The 16,355-nt window shown below is 41.9% G+C and overlaps 1 protein-coding gene across 7 annotated transcripts in view; it reads right to left on the bottom strand.

Annotated features, from left to right (window-relative positions):
* The window catches only part of SYT17 (synaptotagmin 17), an 85,229-nt gene that overhangs the window by 31,653 nt on the left and 37,221 nt on the right, over positions 1–16,355 (bottom strand). The window lies entirely within an intron of this gene.

Below are 16,355 nucleotides of genomic sequence, written 5' to 3'. Positions count from 1 at the left end.
TCTTTTAGCCTCTGCCCCCAGTTATCCCATCTATCTCAGAAAGTTCTTGGGGCACACAGGTGGCTCAATCAGTTAAGAGCGCAACTCTTGGTTTTTGCTCAGGTCATGATCTCCCTTTCATGAGATCGAGCCCCACGTTGGGCTCTGTGGTCAGTGCAGAGTCCACTCCAGACTCTCTCCCTCTCCCTCTGCCCGCCCCCTGCTCATGCTCTCTCTCTCTCTCTCTCTCTCTCAGATGGGTAAATTAAAAAATCTTTAAAGAAAAAAAGTTCTTCCTGTTCTTGGAATGCTTAACAGCAGCAACAACATACTAACAACAAAACTTGCATAATGATAACACATAAATGTGACACGTCAAGTTCTGTGCTCAGCACTTTATATGTAATAACTAGTTCAATCTTCATAATAAATCTGTAAGATGTTAGAATTACTCTTATTTAGTGATAAAACTGAAGATCAGAGCAGTGAAATGATATGTCCAAGGCCACACAGCCAGAAAAAGTGGTAGCCCTTGCATTTGGACCCAGGGAGGCTGATTCCAGATAATCTGACCATTATCCTCCTCTGCCTCCAGGCAGGATAAACTGGGAGGGGGAGAACTGGGGGTCAGAACACCCTGCAGGGCAACTATGTGGCTGAGAAATCTATTCTCAACCTGCAGTCCATAACAGAGCCCATGTTTCCCGTCTCACTGCACCAACACTCAGCCTGTGACACCGCTTGTTAAAAAAATACTCATTCCATGGCTCAGGTCATGATCCCAGGGTCCTGGGATCGAGCCCCACATCGGGCTCCCTGCTCAGCAGAAGGCCTGCTTCTCCGTCTCCCTCTGCCCCTCCTTGTGTTCCCTCTCTTGCTGTGTCTCTCTCTGTCAAATAAATAAGTAAAATCTTAAAAAAAAAAAAAAATACCCATTCCCTGGATAACAACACTACCACACTGGTGGGAAATTCACCCAGGGCATGATTCCTTCCACACTTCTAAAAGTACCACGAAAACATGAGGCCCCCACTTCTTTTTCCCATTTTTAAATTTATTTATTTATTAAAATATTTTATTTATTTATGACAGAGAGAGATAGTGAGAGAGGGAACACAAGCAGAGGGGAGCCGGAGAGGGAGAAGCAGGCTCCCCGCCAAGCAGGGAGCCTGACATGGAGCTTGATCCTAGCACAGCGGGACCATGACCAGAGTTGAAGGCAGATGCTTAATGGCTGAGCCACCCAAGTGTCCCTCTGACCCATTAAAAAAAAATTACTGTAAAAAATTGCAACCAGGGGAACCTGGGTGGCTCAGTGGGTTAAGCCTCTGCCTTCGGCTCAGGTCATGATCCCGGGGTCCTGGGATCGAGCCCCGCATGGGGCTCTCTGCTCAGCAGGGAGCCTGCTTCCCTTCCTCTCTGCCTGCCTCTCTGCCTGCTTGTGATCTCTCTCTGTCAAATAAATAAATAAAAATCTTAAAAAAAAAAACCAAACTTGCAACCACATACAAATTACACAGGGCACTGTAACAAATCTCCATATACTCACCACCCAGTGGTAACAATGATCAGAATACTTATTTTGCTAAAGGCTGCTTCATTGTGTCTTAGTCTATACTTGTCTTGGTTCGAATAACAAAAATACCATAGACTGGGTGGCTTATAAACAACAGACATTTCTTTCTCATAGTTCTGGAGGCTAGGAGTCCAAGATTAGGGTGCCAGCATGGTTGGGTGAGGGCTATCTTCTGGGTAACAAACTTCTCGTTGTGTCCTCATTTGGTGGAAGGGACTAGGGACCATTGTGGGGCCTTGTACGTAAGGCACTAACCCCACTCAGGGGGGCCCCACCTTCGTGACCTAATCACTTCCCAAAAGTCCTATCTTGCAACACCATCACATTGGACGTTAGGATTCTAACAAACGAACTTTGAGGAGACACAATCCTTCAGACCACAGCATATCTACACACTGACTTGCAAAAAATTTTAGTTGAATATTTTAAACCACGTCCCAGACATGATGTCATTTTACCTGTATATCCTTCAGGGTGTATCTCCAAATGGTAAGGACATTAAAGCAAGTATTTTTAGCAGGGGACATTTCCAATCATATTCAAAAGAAAGCACAAAAGTACAAGGAAACTCACTCAGATTCAATAATTATCATCTCACAGCCAATCTTGATTTACTTATACCCTCATTCAACTCCCCATACCATTGTGAAGTAATACCCAGACATAAAATTTTTCTGTAATATTATATATATAAATACATATGTGTGTGTATATATATATATATATATATATAAAAGATCTGATTGATCTTTTATATATATATATATATACACACATATGTATTTATATATAATATTATATATAATATATATATATAATATTATATATATCCACCAGCTATTCAGTCTTTGTCCATCCGTCCATCCATCCATCCATCCATCCACCCACCCTCCCATAATCTCTATCCATCCCTTTCGTTATCAGTCATTCCAGCAAATTTATGCCAAGTGGCAGCTCTAGAATTTGGCACACAATGGATACTCAACAAACATGGGCTGACTAGATCCCCAGTCAAACCAAAAGATTTCTGTACTGAGTTTGGTCCCCAAACAAGAAACAATCTCATACATTAACTCAGAGGTTGCAAACTATCAGCCCGTAGATGTGTTTTATTTGGCCCACATCAAGCTTAAATGTAATTACCTGATAATTATTTTAAAATTCAAGAATCAAGATATCTCACACGTTCAAAAAAAAAAAAAAAATCTAGATTTCCTGCCTTGCTTGAAAAATGAGAAGGTCCAGCAAGGCTGGGCCCACATTCCTACCTGGCAACATCTGGTCAGAGCATAGCGTCCCCTTATGATGGGAATTGCCTCCTTCATTTCATTAGGTCCCCATTTATCCTTCACTGCTTTACATATGAGCTCACAGGTTTTTCAAGACAGAAATGGTGAACTCAGTGTCCTGAGCGATCGAGGAAATTCCAAGCCCCTATACACAGCTTCTAGGGGTTTCCCCCTTGTTCATGAAGGCCTGGAAGATGCTGTATCCTCAGGGCCTGACCCTGAAGACATATTTAACCTGAGACAAGAAATACTGAGAATTCAGCTGGCTCCTTCCTATCCTTGTGGAGTTAGCGCAAAGCCTTCCCTGCTTCTACAACTAACCTGTGGTGGCTCATCTCATGATATAGCTTCACAGGTAAGGATCCTAACTTGTAATTCAGTCTGCTGACCTGGTGAAAAACGGATTTGGCCAATCTAGTGTCATCAAGGGTAGTTCAGGTAGAGATAGACCCAACTGAGAACAAAACAATGTGGCAGGAAATCAGCCTACACACATAGACCCGTGGTTCTCAAACTGGGAAAATTTTGCCGCCACCACCCTCAATGTCTAAAGACATTTCAGATGCAGAACTGAGATGGGGGATGCTACTGGGATCTAGTGGGTAGAGGCTAGGGATGTGGTTCAACATCCTCCAACACAAGACAGCACCCCCCTGACCCCCGAAACAAAGGATGATCCAGCCCCAAATGGCCACAGCATTGATTGAGAGACAAGGGACAGAAGAGAGAAAGGAGGGATAGATATCTCTTTTACAATAGCAAAAAAAGTCGATATCCGTTGACTCAGTATTTCCATTTCCAGGAATTTACCCCACTGACATACCTCACTGTGCGTCACAATGTGCACACAAGAATAAAAAATACAGGATCATGACCTTGACAGAGTGACTGTGGACCATGACGTGCAAGGACTGGGGAGCAAATAGCCCTGCCTTCATGGAACATACACTCTGGCGGGGGAGACAGAGAGTAAACAGACTGAAAGAGACACAAACAAGGTGATTTCAGATACGATTGAGTACTAGAGAGAAAAATCCAGCAGGGGAAGGGAGATGAGGGTCCTTTCTGGGGTGAGGGAAATATCTGTATCTTGATTATGGAGGCAGTGACATGGGTACATTTGCCAAAGATCAACTATTTTAAATGCACAAATGTATTGTAAGCAAATTATACCTTAATAAAGTTGATAAAAAGGGGGGGATTTGACATAAGCAAATAGGGCAGAATATTATTAGCACTTGTCAAATCTGGGAGATGGGTCCCTGGGGGTTTATCACTTTATGTTAGAAATATTTCATTTAAAAACATATTAAACATTTAAAACATGTTTAAAAAAATAAATATTAAAAGAGCAAGCACAAAAACTTAGGGTAACAGAATGGTGACTGATAAGGTGCGCTCAGGGGCCACCATATCTGCCGCGGTGGTCAGGCAAGGCCTCCCTGAGGTGAGGTTTGAGGAAGGCCTGAAGGAAGTGTGGAGGGGAGGGGGACACATGAGCATGGAGGTGGGAAGAGGGAGAAATCCAGGAACACAGTGAAGGCCAGTTCAGTTGGGGTGCGCTAAAAGTGGGTTCTGGAAAGGTCCATGGGAGCTAGAGAAAGCTGGCCAGGGGTTGACCTGTGGGAGTGCGCCCATCCCCAACCCTGCAGGAGACGGTAGAAAAGGAGTGAGGCCAGCTACCAGCTCTCATCGCCTAAGGGGGCCCTCAAGCCCTTTCCAGAGTGGAGAGAGTTGGGCCACTGACCAACCCTCAACGAGACAGCTGTCTGGTGTCATCCCCAATTTTTCTCTTTCTGAGAAGATTGTTTTTTCATCTCAAAAAAAAAGGGGGGGGAGTTCTTTTCTTCCTCCTTCCCTTTGAGGGATACAAGCGGCTGCTCTCTCCGCCCCATTCCAACCCCAACACAAGCCTATCGAGGTCTGCATGATGTATTCTCCCAAGGGAAGTTGTTCCATTGACCCAGTCCTTCTTTTCGGCTGCCTCGCTTTGGGAATGATCAATTTGCAAGACAATCATTTGTTCCTCAGGGAACAATTGGTAGAAATAAAAAAAGAGGGCTAACTCAGCAATATCCAAAGGTTTGCTGCTTTTTTAAGCAAACATTTATTCTACAGTGACTCAGTCCTAGGCACCGGGACCCCACAATCATCATAATTATGGCAAACTTTTACTGCGAAATCGCCCTAGGCCAGGCACTCGTTCTGGCAGGCTAAGTCTAAATCTCATTTCTTCCCCTGAACAGCTCTAGGGGCTCCCACTTTACAGATGAGAGAATTCAGACTCAGAGAAGCCAAGGACACCTCAAGATCACATTCTGAGGAAAGACAGTAGGCAAGCGCAGCTCTTATACCACATTGTTGGTAGTGAAAGCACAATGCCACCAACCATTCAAGTCTCTTGGTGGGGAACAGGGAAGATATTAGGAAAAAAAAAAAATCAAAATTTCAGTGGCCTCACACTCCCTAGGTTGGTTATAAGAATGCCACCACCAACAGCAAAGAGAAAATAACAGGTGTCTGATGCAGGTGTGGAGAAACCGGAAGCCTGTGCCCAGTTGGTAGGGTTGGAAAATGGCACAGCCGCTGTGCTCCATGGTCTGATGGCTGTTCCTTAAAAGGTTACAACCAGAGAGTTACCATATGACCCAGCAATTCCTCTCCGTGGTATTTCTATTCTACCAGGAGAACGGAAAAACTTGTACATGAATGTTCACGGTTGCACTGTTGGCAACAGTGGGGAAGGTGGAAATGGGCCAAATATCCACCGATGGGTGAACGAACATAATGTAGCATATCCATACAACGGAATGTTACGAAAAGAAATGACATATGATACATGCTATGGTATTGTGTAGCTAAACCTTGTTAACATTAGAGTAGGTGAAAGAAGCCAGACACAAAATCTTATATGGTATGATTCCATTTCTGAGATATCCAGAACAGGTCAATCTCTGAAGACAGAAAGCAGATGGGTGGTTGCTGGGATCTGGTAGGAGTGGGGCTGGGGCGTGGGGGGCAGATATGGGGAGCGATCGCTTAGTAGGCACAGGGTCCCCTTTGGAGTGATAAAAATACTCTGGACAGGGGACGGTTATATTGAGAATGTACTAAATGTCACTGAACCGTACACTTTAAAATGGTTAGACTGATGTGATGTGAATTTCACCTCAATTAAAGCAAATTATGGGTCTGCAGTATTAATCAGCCATATAAATCTGACCTAGTGCAAGACATACTGAAGCACAACCCATGCCGGTGAGGGGCATGGTCAAGGAAGGCTTCCTGGAGGAGGCCTTTAAGTCTTTAAAGATAAGTAGGATGTGTTAACTAACCATATCATGGTAATCACTTCAAAATATATACGTGTATGAAATCAAGACATTGTATGCCTTACACTTACATAATATTATGTCAACTATATTCCAGTAGAACTAGGAAAGAAAAAAGGTAAGTACAATTTTGTCTAGCAAATATTTCGGGGGGGACACCCCCTGTAGATGGAACAGAATGAGAACACCTTTCACCACAGTCCCATTACCCTTTGCTGTTCTGGCCCTGAAGTTCTTTATTTCCTAACAGAAAGTCCCAAGTAACTTACTATTAATAATAAAGCAGGCAAAGATGATTAATCACTTGGATTTCTACAATAAATCAGTGAGTCTCTCCTTACAAATAACATTACTGTCACTCATTTATAGTCTTGGTTTTTGAACATCGCTTTGTTTTTTAAATGGGAAAGACAACACTGGCTTCACCCTTAGGCAGAACAGGTATGTGCTCTCAATGCCCCCAAACTCCATTTCAAAAAAAAAAAATATATATATATTTTTTGGCAAGAATATAATATCTGGATGTTCAGAAGTAACGGTGAAGTCATCACTATGGAGAAATTGAACCATTGCAGTTATCCTGAATGACTTATGATGGGAGGCTCCCCAATTTTCAGGGCTTAGGATCTCAAGATCATATCTTTACCCAGGCCAGGAGAAAGGAGAAGGTTCTCACTAAACTCAGGGTCTTTGTCCCAGAATATATGATACATCTCGACAACAACATTCACTTAGACATCAAAAACTGCAGCTCTAAATATTCAGAGGGCAAGAATGTTCCTTGAGGGTTCCTGAAGACAGCATCTTCTTTGTCCTTCTTCCATAGAAATATCTAATGCTAAATTTATAAGCTGACCAGCAGCCAGATGGTAAGGAATTTAGATTATGGGAACAGAAAAAGTAGGACCATCTAGTCAGTAGCTCCCCAATCTGCTCTTCCCCAAAAGAATCACGAAATTTATGGTGATCTTTGTGGACCCCATTAAGTACTGGACCCTTAACCTTATATCAACCTGGAGGCAATTTTGCCCTCCCCCACACCTCTAGAACATTTGGCAATGTCTGGAGACATTTTTTTTTGTTGTCACAAGTGGGATGAAGGTTGCCACTGACATCTACTGGATGGGGGCCAGGGATGCTGTTAAAAATCTTACAAAGTCCAGGACACCCTCGCCCCCTCAATACAAATGATTTGGCCCAAAATATCAGTAGTACTGAGGCTAAGAAATCTTAACTACGATTCTTTTCTTATCCAATTCCAGCCTGAACGAATGTTAATAGCAACCAAAGACTGAATTTTTCTCCAAGAGATATGAGGACAAGTCCATTCACTAGCTCAGATGAGCCTCTCTTGGATCTTCTACAGACCAAAAGAGGACAGGGCACTAGCCGTAAGCCAAAGATCAAGCTAAATCCCATCCTTTCTCTTCCTCCTTGGGCTGTTCTTCTTTACTGCAAGCAAAGACCCAAGCACCCGATATAAAACCCCTCCCAAGAAGCGGGCTCAGCTGCCCCAGGAAGAATGGACTGCTTATTCTGGGAGAGTCTCCAACTCCAAGAAGTCTCCCTTCTCCCATCCAAATTTAGTCAGATAAGGTTGGCATGTCACAGTGAGAATAATTTCGTCCAACACTCTAGGTTTATAAAAGAAAACTGAACCAGGACATTCTCTCACTTCCCTACGTAATATCCTCCATCCACCCCTCTTAGAATGAAAGCCAACGTCTTTAGCCTCATCTAGAGGCATCTGGCTGGCTCATAAGAGTATGAGACTCTTGATCTCAAGGCTGAGAGTTCAAGCCCCACGGTGGGTGTAGAGATTAATTAAACATAAAAAAAATAAAGAAAAAGTCCTTAGCCTCATCTACCATAAGATTTATTTATCAGCCTCAGCACTACTTGGGGCTAGATCATTCTATGTTGTGGGTGTGGTCCTATGTATTGTAGGATGTTTAACAGCATCTCTGGTCTCTACCTACTTGATGCCAGTAGCATACCAACCACCTAAAATGTCTGTATACATTGCCTAATATCCTCAAAGGCAAAATCCCCCTACTGAGAACCACTGATCTACCAGAATCCAAATAATCGGACCCCAGCCTCCATCTCAGACCTCATCCACCAGCCCCTTCTGTCTCCTTTCTCTATTCCTTGAAAACACAAGACCATTCCTGCAGCAGGGGCTTGCACCTGTTACTCCCTCAGCCTGGAAATGTCCCTTTAAACGTCACCTCCTTATCTCTGCATTCCCAGACTACCCCACCAAAAATAATCCCCTGTCTCCCTCACTTTTGAATGCTTCTTTTCATTTTATTTCTTTCAAGGCACTTTGTCCTTATGTGATGTTTTCTTGCCTTCCATGAAGGCAAGGACTGTATCCACCTCTCCACCATCATGTCCATAGCACGTGGAGCAAATTCCATCCAGATGACCATGAGAACAGGCTACACTGGGAGGAGCAAGATGGCGGAGGAGTAGGAGACCTAAATATCATCAGGTCCCAGGAGTTCAGATGGATAGTTATCAAACCATTCTGAACAGCTATAAACTCAACAGTAGAAAGAAGAGAAGAGCAGCAATTCTAGGAACAGAAAACCGGTCCCTTTCTGGAAGGCAGGACATGGGGAGAAGTGAATCCGAGACATTCAGGAAGACAGACCACAGGGGAGGGGCCGGCTCCCAGCAAGTGAGAGAGCAGCGGAGCACAAAATCAGAACTTTTAGAAGTCTGCTCCACTGAGGGATGTCGCTCCAGAGGTTAAGGGCGGGCGGGGGGGGGGGGGGGGGGGGAATCCTCATGGGGACAGTGTGGTCTCAGGACCCGCAGGGATACAAAAAGACCAGGGGTGTTTGAGTGTGGCAGAGCTGCCAGGTACAGGAGCGGAGAAGCCCATGGCAGAGATGGGGGCTCTCAGCTTGTCGAGACACTGCTCTTTAGGCAGGGACCCCCCCAATGACAAGTGGCAGATCTGGGGAGACTCACCTTTCTCCTCTGGGAGAAGCGCTACAGGAGCGAGCTGCAGGGATCTGCTGGGTTTGAAGACTCCAAATGGGGCCATGCGCCAGAGATAGGAACTCTCAGTCACAGGCCAGGTGAGCTCGGAGCGCAGCTGGAGACCACGGAGACGGGGCGGGGGCGGGGGTGAGGGATTGAGCGCTTTTCTCTGAGAGCGCACTAAGGAGTTGGGGCCCCGAGCTCTCAGCTCCTACAGGCAGAGACTGGGAGGCCGCCATTTTCATTCCCGTCCTCCAGAGCTCTATGGAAAGCGTTCAGGGAACAAAAGCTCCAAGAGGGAACCTAAGCAGATGCTTAGCCCGGCCCCTTGCAAGGGCGGTGCAATTCCACCTCGGGCAAAGACATTTGAGAATCACTACAACAGGCCCCTCCCAGAGAAGATCAGCAAGAACATGCAGCCAAGACTAAATTTATCCATCAGTGAGAACTGCAGAACTCCAGAGATACAGGAAAGCAACACACAGAATTCATGGCTTTTTTCCCACAATCCTCTAGTCTTTTAAAGTTAATTTTTAAAAATTTTTTTCTTATTCTATTTTTCTTAAGTTTTCCTCTTTCCTATTTTAACATTTTTAAAACTATTTTATCTTATCAATACCTTTTTAAAAATCTTTTTAAATTTTCATTGTTATACTCATATTTTATCCCTTCATTGTATTTAATCTTATTTTTTGTATACATAGAGGTTTTTTTTTTCTTTAAAATTTTGGGATACAATTTCTTCTAATAAATCAAAATATACCCTAAATCTAGCACATGGCTTTGTTCTAGTCTCCAGCCTGATCACATTCTTTCCTCTTTTTTTCTTTTCCTTTTTTCAACCAACTTCTTATCAATTCCTTTTTTAGAATCTTTTTAAATTTTCATCTTTATAGTGCTATTCCATCCTTTCATCGTGTTTACCCTTATTTATATATATGTAAGTTTTTCTTTCTTTAAAATTTTGGAAGGTAATTTCTTTTTTTTTTTTTAATTTCTTCTCACAGACCAAAATACACCCAAAATCAAGCCTGTGGCCTCTGTTTTATTCACCAATCTAATATATATATATATATATATATATATATGAAATTTCATATATATATATATGAAATTTCTTTTCTTTTTTTCCCCCTTTCTTCTCCCCCCTGGTTTTGAGTCTCTTCTGATTTGGTTTTGTATATTTTTCTGGGGTCATTACTACCCTTTTAGTATTTTGTTCTCTCATTCATCTATTCTTATCTGGATAAAATGACAAGGTGGAAAAACTCACTCCAAAAAAAGGGAAAGATGCAGTACCGAAAGCTAGGGAACTAATCAATATGGACATTAGTAATACATCAGAACTAGAGTTCAGAATGATGATTACCAAGGTGCTAGCTGGGCTCAAAAAAAGCATGGAAGATATTAGAGAATCCCTTTCTGGAGAAAAAAATCCCTTTCAGGAGAAATAAAAGAACTAAAATCTAACCAAGTTAAAATTAAAAAAGTTATTAATGAGGTGCAATAAAAAATGGAGGCTCTTACTGCTAGGATAAATGAGGCAGAAGAGAGAATTAGTGATATAGCAGACCAAATGATGGAGAATAAAGAAACTGAGCAAAAGAGAGACAAACAACTACTGGACCATGAGGGGAGAACTCGAGAACTAAGTGATACCATAAGACAAAACAGTATTAGAGTAATTGGGATCCCAGAAGAAGAATAAAAAGGGAGAGGAGCAGAAGGCATATTGGAGCAAATTACAGTAGAGAATTTCCCTAATTGGGTGAAGGGAACAAGCATCAAAATCCAGGAGGCACAGAGAACCCCACTCAAAATCAATAAAAATAGGTCCACACCCTGTCATCTAATAGTAAAACTTAGAAGTCTCAGTGACAAAGAGAAAATCCTGAAAGCAGCTTGGGACAAGAGGTCTGTAACATACAACGGTAGAAATATTAGATTGGCAGTACAGAGACCTGGCAGGCCAGAAAAGTCTGGCATGATATATTCAGAGCACTAAACGAGAAAAATATGCAGCAAGAACACTATATCCAGGTAGCCTGTCATTGAAACTAGAAGGAGAGATAAAAGGCTTCCAGGATGAACAAAAACTAAAAGAATTTGCAAACACCAAACCAGCCCTACAGGAAATATTGAAAGAGGTCCTTTAGCAAAGAGAGAGCCTAAAAGTAACAGACCAGAAAGGAACAGAGACAATACACAGTAACAGTCATCTTATAGGCAATACAATGGCACTAAATGCGTATCTTTCAATAGTTACCCTGAATGTAAATGGGCTAAATGCCCCAATCAAAAGACACAAGGTATCAGAATGAATTAAAAAAAAAAAAAAAGACCCATCAATATGCTGTCTATAAGAAACTCATTTTAGACCCAAAGACACATCCAGATTTAAAGTGAGGGGGTGGAAAACAGTTTACCGTGCTACTGGTCATCAAAAGAAAGCTGAGGTGACAATCCTAATATCAGATAAATTAGATTTTAAGCCAAAGACCATATTAAGAGATGAGGAAGAACACTATATCATACTTAAAGGGTCTGTCCAACAAGAAGATCTAACAATTTTAAATATCTATGCCCCTAACATGGGAGCAGCCAATTATACAAACCAAGTCTTAACAACATCAAAGAAACACATCAACAGTAATACAATAATAGTAGGGGACATTAACAACCCCCTCACTAAAATGGACAGATCATCTAAGCAAAAGATCAACAAGGAAATAAAGGCTTTAAATGATACACTGGACCAGATGGACATCACAGATATATTCAGAACATTCCATCCCAAAACAAGTGAATACACATTTTTCTCTAGTGCACATGGAACATTCTCCAGAATAGATCACATCCTGGGTCACAGATCAGGTCTCAACTGGTACCAAAAGATTGGGATCATTTCCTGCATATTTTCAGACCACAATGCTTTGAAACTAGAATTCAATCACAAGGGGAAAGCTGGAAAGAAGTCAAATATATGGAGGCTAAAGAGCATCCTACTAAGAAATAAATGGGTCAACCAGGAAATTAAAGAAGAATTTTAAAAATTCATGGAAACAAATGAAAATGAAAAAACACAACTGTTCAAAATCTTTGGAACATAGCAAAGGCAGTCCTGAGAGGAAAGGATATAGCAATACGAGCCTTTCTCAAGAAACAAGAAAGGTCTCAAGTACACAACCTAAACCTATGCCTAAAGGAGCTGGAGGAAGAACACCAAAAAAAGCTTAAACCCAGCAGAAGAAGAGAAATAATGAAGATCAGAGCAGAAATCAATGAAATAAAAACCAAAAGAACAGCAGAACAAATCAATGAAACTAGGAGCTGGTTCTTTAAAATAATTAATAGGATTGATAAACCCCTGGCCAAACTTATCAAAAAGAAAAGAGAAAGGACCCCAATTAATAAAATCATGAATGAAAGAGGAGAGATCACAACCAACACCAAAGAAATACAAACAATTATAAGAACATATTATGAGCAACTATACGCCAGCAAATCTGACAATCTGGAAGAAATGGATGCATTTCTAGAGATGGATAAACTACCAAAACTGGTCCAGTGTATCATTTAAACTGAAAATCTGTACAGCCCCATAATGAGTAAGGAGATTGAAGCAGTCATTAAAAATCTCCCAATAAACAAAAGCCCAGGGCCAGACAGCTTCCCAGGGGAATTCTACCAAGCATTTATTTATTTAAAAAAAGAAAATTTTTTTTAAAGATTTTATTTATTTATTTGACACAGAGAGAGAGAGATCACAGCAGGCAGGCAGAGAGAGAAGGGGAAGCAGGCTCTACGCCGAGCAGAGAACCCGATGTGGGGCTCGATCCCAGGACCCCGAGATCATGACCCAAGCCGAAGGCAGAGGCTTAACCCACTGAGCCACCCAGGTGCCCCTCTACCAAGCATTTAAAGAAGAATTAATACCTATTCTCCTGAAACTGTTCCAAAAAATAGAAATGGAAGGAAAACTTCCAAACTCATTTTATGAGGCCAGCATTACCTTGATCCCAAAACCAGACAAAGACCCCACCAAAAAGGAGAATTAGAGACCAATATCCTTGATGAATAAGGATGCAAAAATTCTCACCAAAATACTAGCCAATAGAATCCAACAGTACACTAAAAGGATCATTCATCATGACCAAGTGGGATTTATTCCTGGGCTGCAAGGTTGATTCAACATCTGCAAATCAATCAATGCGATACAATACATTAATCAAAGAAAGAACAAGAACCATATGATACTCTCAATAGATGCTGAAAAGCACTTTTTTTTAAAGATTTTATTTATTTATTTATTTGACAGACAGAGATCACAAGTAGGCAGAGGCAGGCAGAGAGAGAGGAAGGGAAGTAGGCTCCCCGCTGAGCAGAGAGCCCAATGCGGGGCTCGATCCCAGGACCCCAGGATCATGACCTGAGCCGAAGGCAGAGGCTTTAACCCACTGAGCTACCCAGGCGCCCCCTGAAAAGCATTTGACAAAGGACAGCATCCTTTCTTGATCAAAACTCTTCAAAGTGTAGGGATAGATGGTACATAACTCAATACCATCAAAGCCATCTATGAAAAACTCACGAGAGTTATCATTCTCAACGGGGAAAAACTGAGGGCTTTTCCCCCAAGGTCAGGATCACGGCAGGGATGTCCACTATCACCACTGCTATTCAACATAGAACTACAAGTCCTAGCCTCAGCAATCAGAAAACAAAAAGAAATTAAAGGCATCCAAACTGGCAAAGAAGAAGTCAAATTCTCACTCTTTGCAGGTGATATGATACTTTATGTGTAAAACCCAAAAGACTCCACTCCAAAAGTGATAGGACTCATACAGGAATTCAGTAAAGTGTCAGGATATAAAATCAATGCACAGAAATCAGTTGCATTTCTATACACCAACAACAAAACAGAAGAAAGAGAAATTAAATAGTTGGTCCCATTTACAATTGCACTCAAACCCATAAGATACCTAGGAATAAATCTAACCAAAGAGGCAAAGAATCTATACTCATAAAACTATAAAGTACTCATGAAAGCAATTGAGGAAGACACAAAGAAACCTAGAAACATTCCATGCTCATGGATTGGAATAACAAATATTGTGAAAATGTCTATGCTATCCAGAGCAATTTACACATTTAATGCAATTCCTATCAAAATACCATCAAATTTTTCAAAGAAATGGAACAAATAATCCTAAAATTTATATGGAACCAGGAAAGACCTCAAATAGCCAGAGGAATGTTGAAAAAGAAAGCCAAAGGTGGTGGCATCACGATTCCAGACTTCAAGCTCTATTACAAAGCTGTAATCATCAGTACAGTATGGTACTGGAACAAAAACAGACACATAGATCAATGGAACAGAATAGACAGCTCAGAAATGGACCCTCAACTCTATGGTCAACTAATCTTTGACAAAGGGGGAAAGAATGTCCAATGGAAAAAAGACAGTCTCTTCAACAAATGGTGTTGGGAAAATTGGACAGCCACATGCAGGAGAATGGAACTGGACCGTTTCCTTATACCACACACAAAAATAGACTCAAAATGGATGAAAGACCTCAATATGAGACAGAAATCCATCAAAATCCTTGAGGAGAACACAGGCAATAACCTCTTTGACTTCAGCCACAGCAACTTCTTCATAGAAATATCGCCAAAAGCAAGGGAAGCAAGGGCAAAAATGTACTATTGAGACTTCATCAAGATCAAGAGCTTTTGCACAGCTAGGAAACAGTCAACAAAACCAAAAGATAACTGACAGAGAGAAGACACTTGCAAACGACATATCAGATAAAGGGCTAGTATCCAAAATCCATAAAGAACTTATCAAACTCAACACCCAAAGAACAAATAATCCAATCAAGAAATGGGCAGAAGACATGAACAGAGACTTCTGCAAAGAAGACATCCAAATGGGCAGCAGACACATGAAAAAGTGCTCAACATCACTTGGCATCAGGGAAATACTAATCAAAACCGCAGTGAGGTATCACCTCACTCCAGTCAGAATGGCTAAAATTAACAGGTCAGGAAATGACAGATGTTAATGAGGATGCAGAGAAAGGGGACCCCTCCTACACTGTTGGTAGGAATGCAGGCTGGTGCAGTCACTCTGGAAAACAGCATGGAGGTTCCTCAAAAAGTTTAAAATAGAGCTACCCTATGATTCATAATTGCACTACTGGGTATTTACCCTAAAGATACAAATGTAGTGATCCAAAGGGGCACGTGCACCCCAATGTTTATAGCAGCAATGTCCACAATAGCCACACTGTGGAAAGAACCTAGATGTCCATCAACAGATGAATGGATAAAGAAGATATGATATGTATGTGTATATATACGTATATGTATATGTATATGTGTGTGTGTATGATGGAATATAATGCAGCCATCAAACCCCCCCCCCAAAATCTTGCCATTTGCAACGACGTGGATGGAACTAGGGGGTATTATGCTAAGTGAAATACGTCAATCAGAGAAAGACAATTATCATATGATCTCTCTGATATGAGGAATTTGAGAGGCAGGGTAAGGGGTCGGGGAGGTATGGAGGGAAAAAATGAAACAAGACGGGATTGGGAAGGAGACAAACAATAAAAGACTCTTAATCTCACAAAACAAACTGAGGGTTGCTGGGGGTGGGGGAGTAGGGATAAGGTCGCTGGGTTATGGATATTGGGGAGGGTATGTGCTATGGTGAGTGCTGTGAAACGTGTAAGCCTGAAGATTCACAGAGCTGTACCCCTGGGGAAAATAATACATTATATGTTAATTCAAAAAAAAAAAAAAGAACAGGCTCCACAGCCCCTCTGTGGAGGGTCACCACCACCACATCACGGTCTGAAGCGGGGTCCCCCCCCGGGTCTGTTGCCTGCCCTACTCAACCTCAAGAGAACTGAAGCTGTGTTGGGAGAAGAAACTGGGTGACAGGTGCCATTTCTCCCTTTTCCCATTTTAACGCCATGTCACAAATAAACAGTCCTGGTTTCCTTTTTGAAGAGCCTGATGTGCTTAATTTGGTTGAACCACATGGGGTGGGCTTGGGAGAACCAAAATAGACCATCTGTAAATTACTCAAATGAATCCAGAAGCCATCCTACAAGCCCTTACAAGGAGCTTGTACAAATGCCACTCTGCTCTCTACCCAGACAAAAATCCTCCCCACCC

The sequence above is a fragment of the Lontra canadensis genome, unplaced genomic scaffold (assembly GCF_010015895.1).
Source record: "Lontra canadensis isolate GAN:19392208 unplaced genomic scaffold, GSC_riverotter_1.0 scaffold91, whole genome shotgun sequence".
NCBI lineage: Eukaryota > Metazoa > Chordata > Mammalia > Carnivora > Mustelidae > Lontra > Lontra canadensis.
Note: the sequence above shows the minus strand (reverse complement) of the source record. Positions and strands in the feature narration are given on the sequence as shown.